The 22598-nt window shown below is 44.1% G+C and overlaps 1 pseudogene; it reads right to left on the bottom strand.

The window, feature by feature from the left end:
• The window catches only part of LOC128696568 (zinc finger protein 84-like), a 312038-nt pseudogene extending 290818 nt beyond the window's left edge, over nt 1-21220 (bottom strand).
• Between the last annotated feature and the right edge of the window lie 1378 nt (nt 21221-22598).

Below are 22598 nucleotides of genomic sequence, written 5' to 3'. Positions count from 1 at the left end.
ACCTTTCAAGGCAGGTGAAATTGCTTACCTAGAAAATGTACAGAGAACCTTCAAGGCGCGCATAACGGAGATAAAACACTTCAATTACTGGGAGCGCTTGAAGTTCCTGAACCTGTATTCCCTGTAACGCAGGTGAGAGAGATACATTATTATATACACCTGGAAAATCCTAGACGGACTAGTACCGAACTTGCACACGAAAATCACTCGCAATGAAAGCAAAAGACTTGGCAGACGATGCAACATCCCCCAATGAAAAGCAGGGGTGTCACTAGCACGTTAAGAGACAATACAATAAGTGTCAGGGGTCCGAGACTGTTCAACTGCCTCCCAGCATACATAAGGGGGATTACCAATAGACCCCTGGCAGTCTTCAAGCTGGCACTGGACAAGCACCTAAAGTCGGTTCCTGACCAGCCGGGCTGTGGCTCGTACGTTGGATTGCATGCAGCCAGCAGTAACAGCCTGGTTGATCAGGCTCTGATCCACCAGGAGGCCTGGTCACAGACCGGGCTGTGGGGGTGTTGACCCCTGTAACTCTCTCCAGGTAAACTCCAGGTAAGCCCCCACTTACATAGCAGGTTAGGTTCCAGGCTACCACTGTAAAGTGGAACACCTTTTTTTCCATTTGTAAATGCATATGAATGCTAGATAACAGGTTTACACTAACATATATTAAGTTAGCGATAGAACTAGGCATTAAAAAACACAATAAAAAGTAAAATACTCACAGTACACCTGTTACTTACCTTAAAAAATTAATATGAATATGTGACAGATGAGTAGCAGTATAAAAGTTTTCCCATGTCAGCAATAAGTCACTTTGTCTTATTTTACTTTTGGGTTATCTCAGGTTCTCTACACATATGCTGCTAAATGTAACTGTATTTGTGTATACCTGAATAAACTTACTAGTGGTCACTCGTGTAGCACTTTTAATTTCCTGCAACACTTTTTTCTTATTGTTCACAACTATACTGTCTGATGAGCCAAACCAAGCTGACGTGCTATTTCAGCCATCCACATACCTTGTTAGTAAGTAAATTTATTCAGGTATACACAAATACAGTTACATAGATTATCATACATAGTAGGATATGTGTAGAGAACCTGGGATAACCCAAAAAAGTCAGCTCACTAACATGGCACTTAAAGTCAGAGGCATACAACTCTTCTTTTTATCACAACTAAGCTTAGATACCATTGTCCAAGAGAGCCAACTAGTTAACAAATTAGTAAAAGAGAGAGAATGAGATACACGGAGTTCAGACAATGTAAAAACACAAACTGAACGGGTGGTGGAGGATCACTTGGTCAGGTAAAATAAAATTATATTAATATGTGCCCAATTTTAGTTCATTCACATACATTTGTAAGAGTTTGTGAAACTTTTACCTCACAATATTTGTATTTATTATAATAATAATTACCTCACAATACACATACTCTTACACTGTGTATAACTTGTACAAGTTAGCACAGAAGAATATACAAACAGCAACACTCCCATTCTCATGCAACACACCATTTATAGAGTAAATGATATTATTATTATTATTATTATAAAAAAGAAGTGCTAAACCAACAAGGGTCGTAAATAGAGTGACGACATACGAAAGGAATACTTTTCTACAGATATCCCCACATAACTGGTGTTGGACTCAAGAAAACGTAATTCTTCTGACACTCCTACAAGCTGCTTGGTAAACACATCTCATATTTATGCCAAGTTTTATACTGTTTGAGTATGTATCATGCTTGTGTGTTATTTAACAGGCTTCTTATATAATTTTGAAAAAAAATATCATAGATGGATTTAATGTGCCAAGATTGTTATTGTTATTATGGCATCTGCAAGAGCAGAGAGACTCTTAGTGATTTTAATATGTACCTGCATGCCAGCACAGTGTGTAAGTATATTTAGGTACAGGTACACATAAGTATAATTATCAGAATACATATAATATATGCAACAACCATAAAATACAGTGGTCCCTTATTTTTCGTAATTAATCCGTTCCTGGCGGTGCTACTATTATCGAAATCTACGATTTTCAAATCAATTTTCCCCATAAGAAATAATGTAAACACAATTAATCCGTTTCTGACACCCAGAAGTATCAACAACAATTTTTTTTTACCTTAAAGATAGATTTACATGCACAAAAGAATGAACATTCAACATGACAGTTACCTTTATTGAAGGCTGTTGTTGATGAATGGAAGACAGGGAGGAGGAGAGAGGGAAGAGAGGTTATTGTATGGAAGGGGAATCCCCCTCCATAAGGACTCTAGGTCACTTCAGGGGTCACTTCCCTAGCATAAATATAGATTTACATGCAGAAAAAAATGCCAAATAAATGTAAAGCACTAATAAAATGTATAAATGAACATTGGTAATAAGGGTAGTTGATGAGTGGAACGGTCTACCTAGTAGGGTGATTGAAGCTAGAACATTGGGTAGTTTCAAATTTAGGTTGGATAAATACATGAGTGAGAGGGGTTGGTTTGAATCAGTCTTGCACATGAGTAAATAGGTTTATCAAAGCTTATTGCTTGGGTATAGCAGTTATGCTGTTAGTGGGTTGGATTTGTGAAGGACAGGCCAAGTATGGGCCAACAGACCTACTGCAGTGTTCCTCCTTTCTTATGTTCTTATTTCAATAAGAACATATGAGGGAGGGATGGTAAGTTTATTGTTGGAGAATATGACACTAATATCAACTCTACAGCTTATTTATCTATCACAGTTCAACTAATATGACATAATAAACAATATTAATAACATAGAAACATGGAATATACTCTAGAATGAATAAAATAAGTCATTATGTATGTCACAAGAGGTGTTGTGTTGTGCTGTTGTTGGGTATATAAGGGCCACTGAGAGTAAGCCGTCCATAATGATGGTGAAGCAGCAGCTGAGGCGGTGGTGTTTTCTGTAGCCCTATATAACTCCAACAACATTGGAGGAGTTGGTAGAATTGCTAAATCACTGAAGAAGACACCCTCTACCACCATCACTACCACCTTCTACCACTATTACAATGCTACCACCTTAAGAGCATAAGAACGGAGGATCACTGCAGCAGGCCTGTTGGCCCATACTAGGCAGGTCCTTTACAATCCATCCCACTAACAAAACATTTGCCCAACCCAATTTTTAATGCTACCCAAGAAATAAGCTCTGATAGCTCTATCCACTCATTTGCAAGTCTCACTCAAATCCAACCCCTCTCACTCATATATTTATCCAACCTAAATTTGAAACTACCCAAAGTCCTAGCCTCAATAACATAAGAACCAGTATTACAACTACTATTACAACTATTACCACTATTACAACTGCTACCACCATCACTACCACCTTCTACCACCATCACTACCACCATCTACCACTATCACAACTGCTTCCACTCTACCACCACCACCACCACCTTCATATTTTTCTACAAACTTTTTCTTAAATTATATGTGTTTCTCACATTCTTTACCAAAGGGCTGGAACTAGAAGCTTTCTTTAAAGCCATGGTGACTTATTTAGCAGTTGCAAACACTAAAACGAATGGAATATTATGAAATGTATTGTATGAACTCGTGGGATCATCCTCACTCACTGATAAACAATGGCACACTGGCTGGGAAAGGAGTGTGAGGCGGCACAGGGCTGTGTGTACCTGTCCCAGACGAACTACTATTCCCAGTCAATCTACGATTAGCGAGCCCATGTTTATACGAAAATATCGCTATGATTTCCGAAATCTACGGCTCTTGAGCCCTACGATTATCGAGGGACCACTGTTTACCTGGAGAGAGTTTCGGGGGTCAACTCCCCCGCGGCCCGGTCTGTGACCAGGCCTCCTGGTGGATCAGTGCCTGATCAACCGGGCTGTTGCTGCTGGCTGCACGCAAACCAACGTACGAGCCACAGCCCGGCTGATCAGGAACTGACTTTAGGTGCTTGTCCAGTGCCAGCTTGAAGACTGCCAGGGGTCTGTTGGTAATCCCCCTTATGTGTGCTGGGAGGCAGTTGAACAGTCTCGGGCCCCTGACACTTATTGTATGGTCTCTTAACGTGCTAGTGACACCCCTGCTTTTCATTGGGGGGATGGCGCATCGTCTGCCAAGTCTTCTGCCTTCGTAGTGAGTGATTTTCGTGTGCAAGTTCAGTACTAGTCCCTCTAGGATTTTCCAGGTGTATATAATCATGTATCTCTCCCTCCTGCATTCCAGGGAATACAGGTTTAGAAACCTCAAGCGCTCCCAGTAATTGAGGTGTTTTATCTCCGTTATGCGCGCCGTGAAAGTTCTCTGTACATTTTCTAGGTCGGCAATTTCACCTGCCTTGAAAGGTGCTGTTAGAGTGCAGCAATATTCCAGCCTAGATAGAACAAGTGACCTGAAGAGTGTCATCATGGGCTTGCCCTCCCTAGTTTTGAAGGTTCTCATTATCCATCCTGTCATTTTTCTAGCAGATGCAATTGATACAATGTTATGGTCCTTGAAGGTGAGATCCTCCGACATAATCACTCCCAGGTCTTTGACGTTGATGTTTCGCTCTATTTTGTGGCCAGAATTTGTTTTGTACTCTGATGAAGATTTAATTTCCTCATGTTTACCATATCTGAGTAATTGAAATTTCTCATCGTTGAACTTCATATTGTTTTCTGCAGCCCACTGAAAGATTTGGTTGATGTCCGCCTGGAGCCTTGCAGTGTCTGCAATGGAAGACACTGTCATGCAGATTCGGGTGTCATCTGCAAAGGAAGACACGGTGCTGTGGCTGACATCCTTGTCTATGTCGGATATGAGGATGAGGAACAAGATGGGAGCTAGTACTGTGCCTTGTGGAACAGAGCTTTTCACCGTAGCTGCCTCGGACTTTACTCTGTTGACGACTACTCTCTGTGTTCTGTTAGTGAGGAAATTATAGATCCATCGACCGACTTTTCCTGTTATTCCTTTAGCACGCATTTTGTGCGCTATTACGCCATGGTCACACTTGTCGAAGGCTTTTGCAAAGTCTGTATATATTACATCTGCATTCTTTTTGTCTTCTAGTGCATTTAGGACCTTGTCGTAGTGATCCAATAGTTGAGACAGACAGGAGCGACCTGTTCTAAACCCATGTTGCCCTGGGTTGTGTAACTGATGGGTTTCTAGATGGGTGGTGATCTTGCTTCTTAGGACCCTTTCAAAGATTTTTATGATATGGGATGTTAGTGCTATTGGTCTGTAGTTCTTTGCTGTTGCTTTACTGCCCCCTTTGTGGAGTGGGGCTATGTCTGTTGTTTTTAGTAACTGAGGGACGACCCCTGTGTCCATGCTCCCTCTCCATAGGATGGAAAAGGCTCGTGATAGGGGCTTCTTGCAGTTCTTGATGAACACAGAGTTCCATGAGTCTGGCCCTGGGGCAGAGTGCATGGGCATGTCATTTATCGCCTGTTCGAAGTCATTTGGCGTCAGGATAACATCGGATAGGCTTGTGTTAATCAAATTTTGTGGCTCTCTCATAAAAAATTCATTTTGATCTTCGACTCTCAGTCTGGTTAGCGGCTTGCTAAAAACTGAGTCATATTGGGACTTGAGTAGCTCACTCATTTCCTTGCTGTCATCTGTGTAGGACCCATCTTGTTTAAGTAGGGGCCCAATACTGGACGTCGTTCTCGATTTTGATTTGGCATAGGAGAAGAAATACTTTGGGTTTCTTTCGATTTCATTTATGGCTTTTAGTTCTTCCCGCGATTCCTGACTCCTAAAGGATTCTTTTAGCTTAAGTTCGATGCTTGATATTTCTCTGACCAGTGTCTCCCTACGCATTTCAGATATATTGACCTCTTTTAGCCGCTCTGTTATTCTTTTCCGTCACCTGTAAAGGGAGCGCCTGTCTCTTCCTATTTTACATCTACTCCTCCTTTTTCTTAGAGGAATAAGTCTTGTGCATACATCGAGTGCCACCGAGTTAATCTGTTCTAGGCATAAGTTGGGGTCTGTGTTGCTTAGTATATCTTCCCAGCTTATATCGGTTAGGACTTGGTTTACTGGGTCCCACTTTATGTTTTTATTATTGAAGTTAAATTTGGTGAATGCTCCCTCGTGACTAGTCTCATTTTGTCGGTCTGGGGCTCCACGCATACATGTCTGAACCTCAATTATGTTGTGATCTGAGTATATTGTTTTTGATATGGTGACATTTCTTATCAGATCATCATTGTTAGTGAAGATGAGGTCTAGTGTATTCTCCAGTCTAGTAGGCTCTATTATTTGCTGGTTTAAATTGAATTTTGTGCAGAGATTTAAAAGCTCATAAGGTTATGAGGATAACAAAAAGATTAGGTGATGAAAGATTGAATATCAGATTGGAGGGAGAGAGTATGGAGGAGGTGAACGTATTCAGATATTTGGGAGTGGACGTGTCAGCGGATGGGTCTATGAAAGATGAGGTGAATCATAGAATTGATGAGGGAAAAAGAGTGAGTGGTGCACTTAGGAGTCTGTGGAGACAAAGAACTTTGTCCTTGGAGGCAAAGAGGGGAATGTATGAGAGTATAGTTTTACCAACGCTCTTATATGGGTGTGAAGCGTGGGTGATGAATGTTGCAGCGAGGAGAAGGCTGGAGGCAGTGGAGATGTCATGTCTGAGGGCAATGTGTGGTGTGAATATAATGCAGAGAATTCGTAGTTTGGAAGTTAGGAGGAGGTGCGGGATTACCAAAACTGTTGTCCAGAGGGCTGAGGAAGGGTTGTTGAGGTGGTTCGGACATGTAGAGAGAATGGAGCGAAACAGAATGACTTCAAGAGTGTATCAGTCTGTAGTGGAAGGAAGGCGGGGTAGGGGTCGGCCTAGGAAGGGTTGGAGGGAGGGGGTAAAGGAGGTTTTGTGTGCGAGGGGCTTGGACTTCCAGCAGGCATGCGTGAGCATGTTTGATAGGAGTGAATGGAGACAAATGGTTTTTAATACTTGACGTGCTGTTGGAGTGTGAGCAAAGTAACATTTATGAAGGGATTCAGGGAAACCGGCAGGCCGGACTTGAGTCCTGGAGATGGGAAGTACAGTGCCTGCACTCTGAAGGAGGGGTGTTAATGTTGCAGTTTAAAAACTGTAGTGTAAAGCACCCTTCTGGCAAGACAGTGATGGAGTGAATGATGGTGAAAGTTTTTCTTTTTCGGGCCACCCTGCCTTGGTGGGAATCGGCCGGTGTGATAATATAATATATAAAATATTATATAAAAATATTTAAAAGCTCGTGTGAGTGTGAGTTTTCATCAGAGCTGCCTCCTGGTGTTATTACTGCAACAATATTATTTGCTATATTCCTCCATTTTAGGTGCCTTAAGTTGAAATCCCCCAGGAGCAAGATGTTGGGTGCAGGAGCTGGAAGATTTTCCAGACAGTGGTCAATTTTTAACAGCTGTTCCTGGAATTGCTGGGATGTTGCATCCAGAGGCTTGTAGACTACCACAATGACTAGGTTTTGGTTCTCGACCTTTACTGCTAAAACTTCCACTACATCATTTGAGGCATTAAGCAGTTCTGTGCAAACAAGTGACTCTGCAATGTACAGGCCAACCCCCCCCCTTTTGCCTGTTCACTCTGTCACATCTGTATAGGTTGTAACCTGGGATCCATATTTCGTTGTCCAAGTGATCCTTTATGTGGGTCTCAGTGAAAGCCGCGAACATTGCCTTTGCCTCTGCAAGCAGTCCACGGATGAAAGGTATTTTGTTGTTTGTTGCTGGCTTTAGACCCTGTATATTTGCAAAGAAGAATGTTATCGGACTGGTGGTATTGTTGGTACTGGGGGGGGGGATTTTTTTTCTGGCATTAGTATCTGTATCTGTTGGTTTGGAGTGGAGGCCATCGACTGTGGTTCCACTCCAGGAATGACTGGATTTGGTGTACGATTTCTGCCATTTCCTGCCAGTTTTTTTTTCTTCCTGGCACTAAAAAACCTCTCCCTCTTGAGTGGCTGTGGCTACCCAGGTTTTCCCATGGCCTGGATGTTTTGTATCTTTTTGTCCCCTTTAGATGGTATGCCTGGCAATTTAAGTTATAGCACAGTCTTTCCTGTACTGAAGAGGAACACATTTCAGGGTGAAAAAGCTTACAGGAAGGGAGTTTGCATTTTCCTGTTGTCATATGGGCATGGCATTTTCTAGGGTGGTCATAGTTGCATGTCCCATCTGTTTTTCCAGATTTCCCATGCCAGCAGATACCGAGTGCATAATATGTGCACAGGCTTGGTTTCCGTTTGCCTTGGGTTTCTGTGACTGTATTCCCTGTTGGTGCATGTTTCCCTGTCTTACTTCTATCCTCCCTAGCACCAACAATGGAGCTCCCACCAGTTGTTTTTGGTAATTTATCCTCACTATTGCTATTGGAGTCCTCTTGTTTGCTATTTCCTGCAGTATTTCTAGTTTGCAATATTGGTTTTATCTTATCTTTGACTACACTTGTTTCCCTACTATGGCTCCTGTCCCCTATGAGGTCATTTATATGTATTCCTTCCTGCGTATAATTCCCGACTACCTGGACAAAATCTCCAGCTTCACCATTACTGTCTACCAGGACAGTATCTCCAGCTTCACCATTTCTGTCTCCCAGGACAGCACCTCCAGCTTCACCATTACTGTCTCCCAGGACAGCACCTCCAGCTTCACCATTACTGTCTCCCAGGACAGCACCTCCAGCTTCACCATTACTGTCTCCCAGGACAGCACTATCAGCCCCACATTTACTGACTACCACATCACCTCCAGCCTTACAGTTTCTGACTACATGGCCAGTATCAAGGGCAGTACCATTCAGCCCAGACTTTTTATGTTCCCATCTGTTGTAGAAAGCTTCCAGGTTTTCTATGAAAGCAGCTTTGATGTTGTCCTCTTTTAATACCCTTGTGATTTTAGTCCACAGATTTTCCTCATTTGGGCATACCCAAAAACACTTCTCTGTGTTAATACTGCTTGTAGCTAGTTCTTGAATATCTGCACAAGGAGCGTGACACCAATTTCCACAAAAATGACAATTTATCCATGTGGAAGCCCGTTTGTTTGACTGACCACAGACTACACACAGCTTCATGATGATTTGAATGGTTGATTTACTGCAATTCTACTAGCAACCTCTTGAATATTCTATTAATAACCTTAAATGAAGCTCTAGCTATTTGTATTTCTGTTTCTAACTGTTTTTGTATATTGGACAGCTTACCGTCACGTTCCTGATTTTTAATGTTTGTGTTTATAAGGGCGCCTACAACCCCATCCGTTTACAGTCTGCTTTATTGTCCAATGAAACCGTTTGAAACCAGTCCCGAGTTCGGACCAGTCAAGGGTTCGGACCAGTCAAGGGTTCGGACCAGTCAAGGGTTCGGACCAGTCGATCTGATCTGATCAGTGGGTCACTAATTTAAAACATACTGGTCGGTGATTTGAGCTAACACATGAAGGATCTACTGGAAATTATCTACCCGAGTAATATGTGATTTGACTGATACAAAAGTATAACTTGCGTGTTGAAGAGCCGGTGATATCTGGCAGCTCCTACAGTGACGAACGGTCGACCTCCACCCTTGTTTATCAATCGCTGTATCTAGCTTTTCTATTTTTTTTTTCCGTCTCCACCACAATAAATGCTATATTATCACTATAGTTGACTGGTGCAAATTTTGGAGGAAGGACGCTTTTGATGTAGTAATAATTGCTTCTTGTTGTGTGTATTGCGACCGCTGGTAACTACAGGTTATATGAAATTCACAGTAACGTCTGGTATTTCAAGAAAAAGAAACTAATGAAAGTCACTCCACTCCACTAAGTACCATTATAATACTGGTTAGTTGCTACTACAACACTGTATTCTGCTAATCACTGGTGTCACTAGATTATATGCGAGTACACTAGCAGGCCAGGAAGATTATTAAAACAGCTGACCTGTGGTAAGTTTCTGGCGACTTCTGGCACCTGCCTCTATAGGCTTATCACTTCATTTACAAATTCACCTGTTTTCAAATGACACTTTAGCCTTTATCATCAATATACTAGGGAGCCACTGTAGTATACACTATACACTATGTATACTCAATGTTATCAGGGAGACTTTCTTTCCTCTGACACGAAAAGTTCAATTATTATTATTTTTTTTCACACGGGACACAGGCCTATGATTCCCCTCTGGCAGTAAACTCTGCTAGGTAGTGCACACTAATTCTCCTTTTTTGACTCAGTATATAATGTTTTCCGCCCAAGATTGGTTCCAGGCGCTAGAGGGATGTATCGTATAGGATTGATGACACAAATTAAAGTTCTAGCACGTAAGAGCGACCGTGAAAACACGAGATAACCCGGAGCACAACGAGGCACGCTGACACGCTGACACGCTTACAAGCAAATTTGAACTTGAAATTTTGGAAAGTTTCCAGACATAATAGAGAAATGAGGTCACAGAGAATGTAAACAAACCGGGTGGGGCACGGTGACTATATTAGAAAGTCAGGTGGGGGGAAATGGTAAAAAAAAAATTAAATAATAACAATAATAATAGAAATATCTTTATTTCTACAAGTACATGTACAAGGTATACAGACCATAGTTGACATCAATAACTACTTCTGTAGAGAGCCACTTGTTATGCAGAGCATTTGAGGCAAATTAAGTCAATTTTGTCCCAGTATGCGACCCACACCCATCAACTAACACCCAGGTACCCATTTTACTGATGGGTGAACAGGGACAACAGGTGTAAGGAAACACAGGTGTAAGGAATCGAACCACAGACCCTCAGCATGTGAAGAGAGAGCTTTGCCTACCAGGTCAGGGGCCACCTTAGCTAACAAAACCAGCTTAGGTTAATTTAATCTCTGCCATCGACTTAGTGCATCTTTGTTTACAATGTCAGAGAGTGACATAATTCAATACCAAGTGTTCACTGGATGATACTTACTGTGCAAAAAAAATCCAGTACTATTTTTACAAATGTAATATTTCCAAAATTACAATTTGCACAAAAAATACTCATTGTGTTAACATTAACATAAGTAAAAACAAATTAAAGAACAGACATAAAGGAAAATAATGCGCTGTCTACTCATGTTAAGATAAGACAAGATAAAATTTCATTCAGATTTTTAACCCCTGAGGGTTAGCCACTCAGGATAACCCAAGAGAGTCAGTGTGTCATCAAGGACTGTCTAACTTATTTCCATTGGGGTCCTCAATCTTGTCCCCAGGATGCGACCCACACCAGTCGACTAACACCCAGGTACCTATTTGCTGCTAAGTGAACAGGACAACAGGTGTAAGGAAACATGTTGAAATGTTTCCACCCCGCCGGGAATCAAACCCGGGCCCTCCGTGTGTGAAGAGAGAGCTTTATCCACCAGGCCACCCAAGACATTCTTTATATAAACCACTGTAGAAAGAACTAAAGAACATATAATGAATAAAGAATAATAATAATAATAATAATAATAATAATAATAATAATAATAATAATAATAAAATAGTAAAAATAATAATAATAATGGTAATAATAATAATCTTTATTTACTAGAAGTACATGTACAAGGTATACAGACCATAGCTGACATCAATGATATACTACTATGTAAAAAGCCGCTTGTTATGCAGAGCATTTTGGGCAAATTAGGTCAGTTTTGTCCCAGGATGCAACCCATGCCAGTCCACTAACACCCAGGATGTGACCCACGCCAGTCCACTAACACCCAGGATGTGACCCACAGCAGTCCACTAACACCCAGGATGTGACCCACACCAGTCCACTAACACCCAGGATGTGACCCACACCAGTCCACTAACACCCAGGATGTGACCCACACCAGTCCACTAACACCCAGGATGTGACCCACACCAGTCCACTAACACCCAGGATGTGACCCACACCAGTCCACTAACACCCAGGATGTGACCCACACCAGTCCACTAACACCCAGGATGTGACCCACGCCAGTCCACTAACACACAACCTGCTTGCTGGGTGAACAGGACACCTGGTGTATGGAAACACTCTTAAAGTTTCTGCCCTTGCCAGGTCACAGGTCAACCTTACTCCTAATTTATCTTCCTATGGCCTGGCTGGCAAGGCTCTCACTTCACACTCTGAGGGTCCAGGTTCAATTCCCAGCGGGGCAGAAACTTACACCTGTTGTCCAGTTCACCTAGCAAGTCGGTACCTGGGTGTTAGTGGACTGGTGTGGGTGGCATCCTGGGGGACAACATTGTGGACCACAGTATAAATAAGACAGACAGTTCCTCGATGACACATTGACTTTCTTGGGTTATCCTGGGAGGCTAACCTCCTAGGCTAACCCTCCGGGGTTAAAAATCCAAACAAAATCTTAACTGTTTTTCACACAGTTGAATTAGTTATTTATTGTTTACTATGTAACATAAACCTTAAAACTTACTAACTTAAACCTGCTGCTGCCTGAGCACCTAACACCTGCTGCTGCCTGAGCACCTAACACCTGCTGCTGCCTGAGCACCTAACACTTGCTGTTGCCTGAGAACCTAACACCTGCTGCTGCCTGAGCACCTAACACCTGCTGCTGCCTGAGCACCTAACACATGCTGCTGCCTGAGAACCTAACACCTGCTGCTGCCTGAGCACCTAACACCTGCTGCTGCCTGAGCACCTAACACCTGCTGCTGCCTGAGCACCTAACATGCTGCTGCCTGAGAACCTAACACCTGCTGCTGCCTGAGCACCTAACACCTGCTGCTGCCTGAGCACCTAACACTTGCTGTTGCCTGAGAACCTAACACCTGCTGCTGCCTGAGCACCTAACACCTGCTGCTGCCTGAGCACCTAACACATGCTGCTGCCTGAGAACCTAACACCTGCTGCTGCCTGAGCACCTAACACCTGCTGCTGCCTGAGCACCCAACACATGCTGCTGCCTGAGAACCTAACACCTGCTGCTGCCTGAGCACCTAACACCTGCTGCTGCCTGAGCACCTAGCACCTGCTGCTGCCTGAGCACCTAACACTTGCTGCAGCCTGAGCACCCAACACTTGCTGCTGCCTGAGAACCTAACACCTGCTGCTGCCTGAGCACCTAACACTTGCTGCTGCCTGAGCACCTAACACCTGCTGCTGCCTGAGTACCTAACACCTGCTGCTGCCTGAGAACTTAATACCTGCTGCTGCCTCACCACCTAACACCTGCTGCTGCCTCACAACCTAACACCTACTGCTGCCTCACTACCTAACACCTGCTGCTGCCTCACCACCTAACACCTGCTGCTGCTGCCTCACCACCTAACACCTGCTACTGCTGCCTCACCACCTAACACCTGCTACTGCTGCCTCACCACCTAACACCTGCTGCTGCCTGAGCACCTAACACCTGCTACTGCTGCCTCACCACCTAACACCTGCTGCTGCCTCACCACCTAACACCTGACAGTCAACACCTGAGCACCTAACACCTGAGACAGTCAACACCTGAGCAACTAACACCTGACACACTCAACAGCTGAGCACTGAACACCTGACACAGTCAACACCTGAGCACCTAAAACCTGACACACCCAACCCCTGGGCACCTAACACCTGACAGTCAACACCTGAGCACCTAACACCTAACACACACAACACCTGAGCATCTAACACCTGACACATTCAACACCTGAGCACCTGACACACTTAATACCTGAGCATCTAACACCTGACAGTCAACACCTGAGCACCAAACACCTGAAACAGACAACACCTGAGAACATAACACCTGACACACCCAACCCCTGGGCACCTAACACCTGACAGTCAACACCTGAACACCTAACACCTCACACACACACACAACACCTGAGCATCTAACACCTGGCACATTCAACACCTGAGCACCTGACACACTCAATGCCTGAGCAGCAAACACCTGACACAGTCACCAGCTGAGCAGCTAACACCTGACACAGTCAACAGCTGAGCAGCTAACACCTGACACAGTCAACAGCTGAGCAGCTAACACCTGACAGTCAACAGCTGAGACAGTCAGCAACTGAGCATCTAACACCTGACACAGTCAACAGCTGAGCAGCTAAGACAGTCAACAGGTGAGCAGCTAAGACAGTCAACAGCTAAGACAGTCAACAGCTGAGACAGTCAACAGCTGAGCAGTTAAGACAGTCAACAGGTGAGCAGCTAAGAAAGTCAACAGGTGAGCAGCTAAGACAGTCAACAGGTGAGCAGCTAAGACAGTCAACAGGTGAGCAGCTAAGACAGTCAACAGGTGAGCAGCTAAGACAGTCAACAGGTGAGCAGCTAAGACAGTCAACAGGTGAGCAGCTAAGACAGTCAACAGGTGAGCAGCTAAGACAGTCAACAGGTGAGCAGCTAAGACAGTCAACAGGTGAGCAGCTAAGACAGTCAACAGGTGAGCAGCTAAGACAGTCAACAGGTGAGCAGCTAAGACAGTCAACAGGTGAGCAGCTGAGACAGTCAACAGCTGAAAAGCTAAGACAGTCAACAGGTGAGCAGCTAAGACAGTCAACAGGTGAGCAGCTAAAACAGTCAACAGCTGAGCAGCTAAGACAGTCAACAGGTGAGCAGCTAAGACAGTCAACAGGTGAGCAGATAAGACAGTCAACAGGTGAGCAGCTAAGACAGTCAACAGCTGAGCAGCTAAGACAGTCAACAGCTAAGACAGTCAACAGCTGAGACAGTCAGCAACTGAGCATCTAACACCTGACACAGTCAACAGCTGAGCAGCTAAGACAGTCAACAGGTGAGCAGCTAAGACAGTCAACAGCTAAGACAGTCAACAGCTGAGACAGTCAACAGCTGAGCAGCTAAGACAGTCAACAGGTGAGCAGCTAAGACAGTCAACAGGTGAGCAGCTAAGACAGTCAACAGCTAAGACAGTCAACAGCTGAGACAGTCAAGAGCTAAGACAGTCAACAGCTGAGACAGTCAACACCTGAGCACCTGACACAGTCAACACCTGAGCAGCTAAGACAGTCAACAGCTAAGACAGTCAAGAGCTAAAACAGTCAACAGCTAAGACAGTCAACAGCTAAGACAGTCAACAGCTGAGACAGTCAACAGCTATGACAGTCAACAGCTAAGACAGTCAACAGGTGAGCAGCTAAGACAGTCAACAGGTGAGCAGCTAAGCCAGTCAACAGGTGAGCAGCTAAGACAGTCAACAGGTGAGCAGCTAAGACAGTCAACAGCTGAGCAGCTAAGACAGTCAACAGCTGAGCAGCTAAGACAGTCAACAGGTGAGCAGCTAAGACAGTCAACAGGTGAGCAGATAAGACAGTCAACAGGTGAGCAGCTAAGACAATCAACAGCTAAGACAGTCAACAGCTGACACAGTCAACAGCTAAGACAGTCAACAGCTGAGACAGTCAACAGCTGAGACAGTCAACACCTGAGCACCTGACACAGTCAACACCTGAGCAGCTAAGACAGTCAACAGCTAAGACAGTCAAGAGCTAAAACAGTCAACAGCTAAGACAGTCAACAGCTAAGACAGTCAACAGCTGAGACAGTCAACAGCTATGACAGTCAACAGCTAAGACAGTCAACAGCTAAGACAGTCATCAGCTAAGACAGTCAACAGCTAAGACAGTCAACAGCTAATACAGTCAACAGCTGAGACAGTCAACAGCTAAGACAGTCAACAGCTGAGACAGTCAACAGCTGAGACAGTCAACACCTGAGACAGTCAACACCTGAGACAGTCAACAGCTAAGACAGTCAACAGCTGAGAGTCAACAGCTGAGACAGTCAACAGCTAAGACTGTCAACAGCTGAGACAGTCAACAGCTAAGACAGTCAACAGCTGAGACAGTCAACAGCTGAGACAGTCAACAGCTAAGACAGTCAACAGCTAAGACAGTAAACAGCTAAGACAGTCAACAGCTAAGACAGTCAACAGCTGAGACAGTCAACAGCTAAGACAGTCAACAGCTAAGACAGTCAACAGCTGAGACAGTCAACAGCTGAGACAGTCAACAGCTGAGACAGTCAACAGCTGAGACAGTCAACAGCTGATACAGTCAACAGTTAAGACAGTCAACAGCTAAGACAGTCAACAGCTAAGACAGTCAACAGCTAAGACAGTCAACAGCTAATACAGTCAACAGCTGAGACACTCAATAGCTGAGACAGTCAATAGCTGAGACAGTCAACAGCTGAGACAGTCAACAGCTAAGACAGTCTACAGCTAAGACAGTCAACAGCTAAGACAGTCAACAGCTAAGACAGTCAACAGCTAAGACAGTCAACAGCTAAGACAGTCAACAGCTGAGACAGTCAACAGCTAAGACACTCAACAGCTAAGACAGTCAACAGCAGAGACAGTTAACAGCTAAGACAGTCAACAGCTAAGACAGTCAACAGCTAAGACAGTCAACAGCTGAGACAGTCAACAGCTAAGACAGTCAACAGCTAAGACAGTCAACAGCTAAGACAGTCAACACCTAAGACAGTCAACAGCTGAGACAGTCAACAGCTAAGACAGTCAACAGCTAAGACAGTCAACAGCTAAGACAGTCAACAGCTAAGACAGTCAACAACTAAGACAGTCAACAGCTAAGACAGTCAACAGCTAAGACATTCAACAGCTGAGACAGTCAACAGCTAAGACATTCAACAGCTAAAACAGTCAACAGCTAAGACAGTCAACAGCTAAGACAGTCAACAGCTGAGACAGTCAACAGCTAAGACAGTCAACAGCTGAGACAGTCAACAGCTAAGACAGTCAACAGCTGAGACAGTCAACAGCTAAGACAGTCAACAGCTAAGACAGTCAACACCTAAGACAGTCAACAGCTGAGACAGTCAACAGCTAAGACAGTCAACAGCTGAGACATTCAAGAGCTAAGACAGTCAACAGCTGAGACAGTCAACACCTGAGCACCTGACACAGTCAACACCTGAGCAGCTAAGACAGTCAACAGCTAAGACAGTCAAGAGCTAAAACAGTCAACAGCTAAGACAGTCAACAGCTAAGACAGTCAACAGCTGAGACAGTCAACAGCTATGACAGTCAACAGCTAAGACAGTCAACAGGTGAGCAGCTAAGACAGTCAACAGGTGAGCAGCTAAGACAGTCAACAGGTGAGCAGCAAAGACAGTCAACAGGTGAGCAGCTAAGACAGTCAACAGGTGAGCAGCTAAGACAGTCAACAGCTGAGCAGCTAAGACCGTCAACAGGTGAGCAGCTAAGACAGTCAACAGGTGAGCAGATAAGACAGTCAACAGGTGAGCAGCTAAGACAGTCAACAGCTAAGACAGTCAACAGCTGAGACAGTCAACAGCTAAGACAGTCAACAGCTGAGACAGTCAACAGCTAAGACAGTCAACAGCTGAGACAGTCAACACCTGAGCACCTGACACAGTCAACACCTGAGCAGCTAAGACAGTCAACAGCTAAGACAGTCAACAGCTGAGACAGTCAACAGCTATGACAGTCAACAGCTAAGACAGTCAACAGCTAAGACAGTCATCAGCTAAGACAGTCAACAGCTAAGACAGTCAACAGCTAATACAGTCAACAGCTGAGACAGTCAACAGCTAAGACAGTCAACAGCTGAGACAGTCAACAGCTGAGACAGTCAACAGCTGAGACAGTCAACAGCTGAGACAGTCAACAGCTAAGACAGTCAACAGCTGAGAGTCAACAGCTGAGACAGTCAACAGCTAAGACTGTCAACAGCTGAGACAGTCAACAGCTAAGACAGTCAACAGCTGAGACAGTCAACAGCTGAGACAGTCAACAGCTAAGACAGTCAACAGCTAAGACAGTAAACAGCTAAGACAGTCAACAGCTAAGACAGTCAACAGCTGAGACAGTCAACAGCTAAGACAGTCAACAGCTAAGACAGTCAACAGCTGAGACAGTCAACAGCTGAGACAGTCAACAGCTGAGACAGTCAACAGCTGAGACAGTCAACAGCTGAGACAGTCAACAGTTAAGACAGTCAACAGCTAAGACAGTCAACAGCTAAGACAGTCAACAGCTAAGACAGTCAACAGCTAATACAGTCAACAGCTGAGACACTCAATAGCTGAGACAGTCAATAGCTGAGACAGTCAACAGCTGAGACAGTCAACAGCTAAGACAGTCAATAGCTAAGACAGTCAACAGCTAAGACAGTCAACAGCTAAGACAGTCAACAGCTAAGACAGTCAACAGCTAAGACAGTCAACAGCTAAGACAGTCAACAGCTGAGACAGTCAACAGCTAAGACACTCAACAGCTAAGACAGTCAACAGCAGAGACAGTTAACAGCTAAGACAGTCAACAGCTAAGACAGTCAACAGCTAAGACAGTCAACACCTGAGACAGTCAACAGCTAAGACAGTCAACAGCTAAGACAGTCAACAGCTAAGACAGTCAACAGCTAAGACAGTCAACACCTAAGACAGTCAACAGCTGAGACAGTCAACAGCTAAGACATTCAACAGCTAAAACAGTCAACAGCTAAGACAGTCAACAGCTAAGACAGTCAACAGCTGAGACAGTCAACAGCTAAGACAGTCAACACCTGAGACAATCAACACCTGAGCACCTGACACAGTCAACAGCTAAGACAGTCAACACCTGAGACAATCAACACCTGAGCACCTGACACAGTCAACAGCTGACCAGCTAACACCTGACACAGTCAACACCTGAGCAGCTAAGACAGTCAACAGCTAAGACAGTCAACAGCTAAAACAGTCAACAGCTAAGACAGTCAACAGCTAAGACATTCAACAGCTGAGACAGTCAACAGCTAAGACAGTCAACAGCTAAGACAGTCAACAGCTAAGACAGTCAACAGCTAAGACAGTCAACAGCTAAGACAGTCAACAGCTGAGACAGTCAACAGCTGAGACAGTCAACAGCTGAGACAGTCAACAGCTAAGACAGTCAACAGCTGAGAGAGTCAACAGCTAAGACAGTCAACAGCTAAGACAGTCAACAGCTGAGACAGTTAACAGCTAAGACAGTCAACAGCTAAGACAGTCAACAGCTAAGACAGTCAACAGCTGAGACAGTCAACAGCTAAGACAGTCAACAGCTGAGACAGTCAACAGCTAAGACAGTCAACAGCTAAGACAGTCAACACCTAAGACAGTCAACAGCTGAGACAGTCAACAGCTAAGACAGTCAACAGCTAAGACAGTCAACAGCTGAGACAGTCAACAGCTAAGACAGTCAACAGCTAAGACAGTCAAAAGCTAAAACAGTCAACAGCTAAGACAGTCAACAGCTGAGACAGTCAACAGCTAAGACAGTCAACAGCTGAGACAGTCAACACCTGACCACCTAACACATGACACAGTCAACAGCTGAGCAGCTAACACCTGACACAGTCAACACCTGAGCAGCTAAGACAGTCAACAGCTAAGACAGTCAACAGCTGAGACAGTCAACAGCTAAGACAGTCAACAGCTAAGACAGTCAACAGCTGAGACATTCAACAGCTGAGACAGTCAACAGCTAAGACAGTCAACAGCTAAGACAGTCAACAGCTAAGACAGTCAACAGCTAAGACAGTCAACTGCTAAGACAGTCAACAGCTGAGACAGTCAACAGCTAAGACAGTCAACAGCTGAGACAGTCAACAGCTGAGACAGTCAACAGCTGAGACACTCAACAGCTGAGACAGTCAACAGCTAAGACAGTCAACAGCTGAGAGAGTCAACAGCTGAGAGAGTCAACAGCTAAGACAGTCAACAGCTAAGACAGTCAACAGCTAAGACAGTCAACAGCTAAGACAGTCAACAGCTAAGACAGTCAACAGCTAAGACAGTCAACAGCTAAGACAGTCAACAACTGAGACAGTCAACAGCTAAGACAGTCAACAGCTAAGACAGTCAACAGCTAAGACAGTCAACAGCTAAGACAGTCAACAGCTAAGACAGTCAACAACTAAGACAGTCAACAGCTAAGACAGTCAACAGCTAAGACAGTCAACAACTAAAACAGTCAACAACTAAGACAGTCAACAACTAAGACAGTCAACAGCTAAGAAAGTCAACAGCTAAGACAGTCAACAACTAAGACAGTCAACAGCTAAGACAGTCAACAGCTAAGACAGTCAACAACTAAGACAGTCAACAACTAAGACAGTCAACAGGTAAGACAGTCAATAACTAAGACAGTCAACAACTAAGACAGTCAACAGCTAAGACAGTCAACAACTAAGACAGTCAACAACTAAGACAGTCAACAACTAAGACAGTCAACAACTAAGACAGTCAACAGCTAAGACAGTCAACAACTTAGACAGTCAACAACTAAGACAGTCAACAACTAAGACAGTCAACAACTAAGACAGTCAACAGTCAACAACTAAGACAGTCAACAACTAAGACAGTCAACAACTAAGACAGTCAACAACTAAGACAGTCAACAACTAAGACAGTCAACAACTAAGACAGTCAACAGCTAAGACAGTCAACAACTAAGACAGTCAACAGCTAAGACAGTCAACAGCTAAGACAGTCAACAACTAAGACAGTCAACAACTAAGACAGTCAACAGGTAAGACAGTCAACAACTAAGACAGTCAACAACTAAGACAGTCAACAGGTAAGACAGTCAACAACTAAGACAGTCAACAGCTAAGACAGTCAACAACTAAGACAGTCAACAACTAAGACAGTCAACAACTAAGACAGTCAACAACTAAGACAGTCAACAACTAAGACAGTCAACAACTAAGACAGTCAACAACTAAGACATTCAACAACTAAGACAGTCAACAACTAAGACAGTCAACAGCTAAGACAGTCAACAACTAAGACAGTCAACAACTAAGACAGTCAACAACTAAGACAGTCAACAACTAAGACAGTCAACAACTAAGACAGTCAACAACTAAGACAGTCAACAACTAAGACAGTCAACAACTAAGACAGTCAACAACTAAGACAGTCAACAACTAAGACAGTCAACAACTAAGACAGTCAACAACTAAGACAGTCAACAACTAAGATAGTCAACAACTAAGACAGTCAACAAGACACGGGAGATATGATCATGTCTGGCACCTTAATACACTATATTTCATGTGTCAAACTCTGTCTATGTATCATCTAGCACATGAATGTTGTATTGTAATAAAGGTCGGTGTTACTTACCTGTGTTAGACACCACAAACACTCTTTATTGTTCACTTTATCACAACAACAACAACACAAGTTCTTCTTCCTCTTTGTTGGGTTTATAAGAGTCACTGACAACTTACTCAGTATCGACTCCGGCTTCCCGATGTTACACTCCGGCTTCCCGATGTTACACTCCGGTTTCCCGATGTTCCACTTCGGCTTCCCGATGTTACACTCCGACTTCCCGACGTTACACTCCGGTTTCCTGATGTTAGACTTCGGCTTTCCGATGTTACACTTCGGCTTTCCTATGTTACACTCCGGCTTCCCGATGTTCCACTCCGGCTTCCCGATGTTCCACTTGGCTTCCCGATGTTCCACTCCGGCTTCCCGATGTTTCACTCAGGCTTCCCGATGTTCCACTCCTGCTTCCCGATTTTCCACTCCGGCTTCCTGATGTTCCACTCCGGCTTCTCGATGTTCCACTCCGGCTTCCCGATGTTCCACTCCGCCTTCCCGATGTTCCACTCCGGATTCCCGATATTCCACTCCGGCTTCCCGATATTCGCCCAACATTTGTTGCTCAAAACTGAGCCAAGAATAACAATATTATTAATATTATGTTTATTTACTACAAGTGCATTTACAAGGTATACAGGACTAGCTGACATCAATGACATACTACTAAATAGAAAGCCACTTGTAATTCAGAGCATTTCATGCAAATTAGGTCAGTTTTGTCCCAGGATGCGACCCACACCAGTCCACTAATATCCAGGTACCCATTTTACTGATGGGAAACATACACAACCAGTGTAAAGAAAATGTCCACTGTTTTCACTCTCGCCGAGAATGAAACCCAAACGCTCACCTTGTGAAGCAAAATCTTTTGCCTCCAAGCCACAGGCCACCATTCATGTTCGGGAAATATTTGTTGCCCAAAGCTGGACCATGAAAGAAAACGAACAAAAGTTCCTTTGTAAATAGAAACAGAAACCTGAAGTTTCCAATTAGATCTGGTGGACGTCCTTGCCAAGCCTCAGCAGAACCGGACGCACACACCCCACCTGAGTTTAGTAACCGGTTTCATACCAAAACCGTTAAAGAATTATCAACAGAGTGGATAAATTGAGCTGGATAAAAGTATACCGATGACCAGGTTTCCCTCCTGTAAAGTTCCCGGCGGGCAAAATAGTTGAGGACAAGCGTCCCACAGAGAAGAGAAATTTTATCACCGATATTCATGCCAGAGAGACACATCCACACCTGATGAAGGCTGGCGCAGAAATCCAACATAGTTGGTGACCAAAGTGAACTTCTTGTCAGTGAAAGATGGAGCTGTATGGTGTCCGGCCCACCACTCTCCAAGTGACAAGAAACATCAACCACACTCACCTATAGGGATACCTCTTATATTTCTTACAATAGCTGAATTTGGACGGAATGGCGGAGAAAAACCATGTTAGTGAATTTGGCTGGTCCCGAGCTCTGACAGTTCTCCCTGGTATGGGTCATCAACATAGAGGAG

Source organism: Cherax quadricarinatus, chromosome 47 (assembly GCF_038502225.1).
Source record: "Cherax quadricarinatus isolate ZL_2023a chromosome 47, ASM3850222v1, whole genome shotgun sequence".
Classification (NCBI taxonomy): domain Eukaryota; kingdom Metazoa; phylum Arthropoda; class Malacostraca; order Decapoda; family Parastacidae; genus Cherax; species Cherax quadricarinatus.
This window is presented reverse-complemented; position numbering and strand designations above follow the sequence as displayed.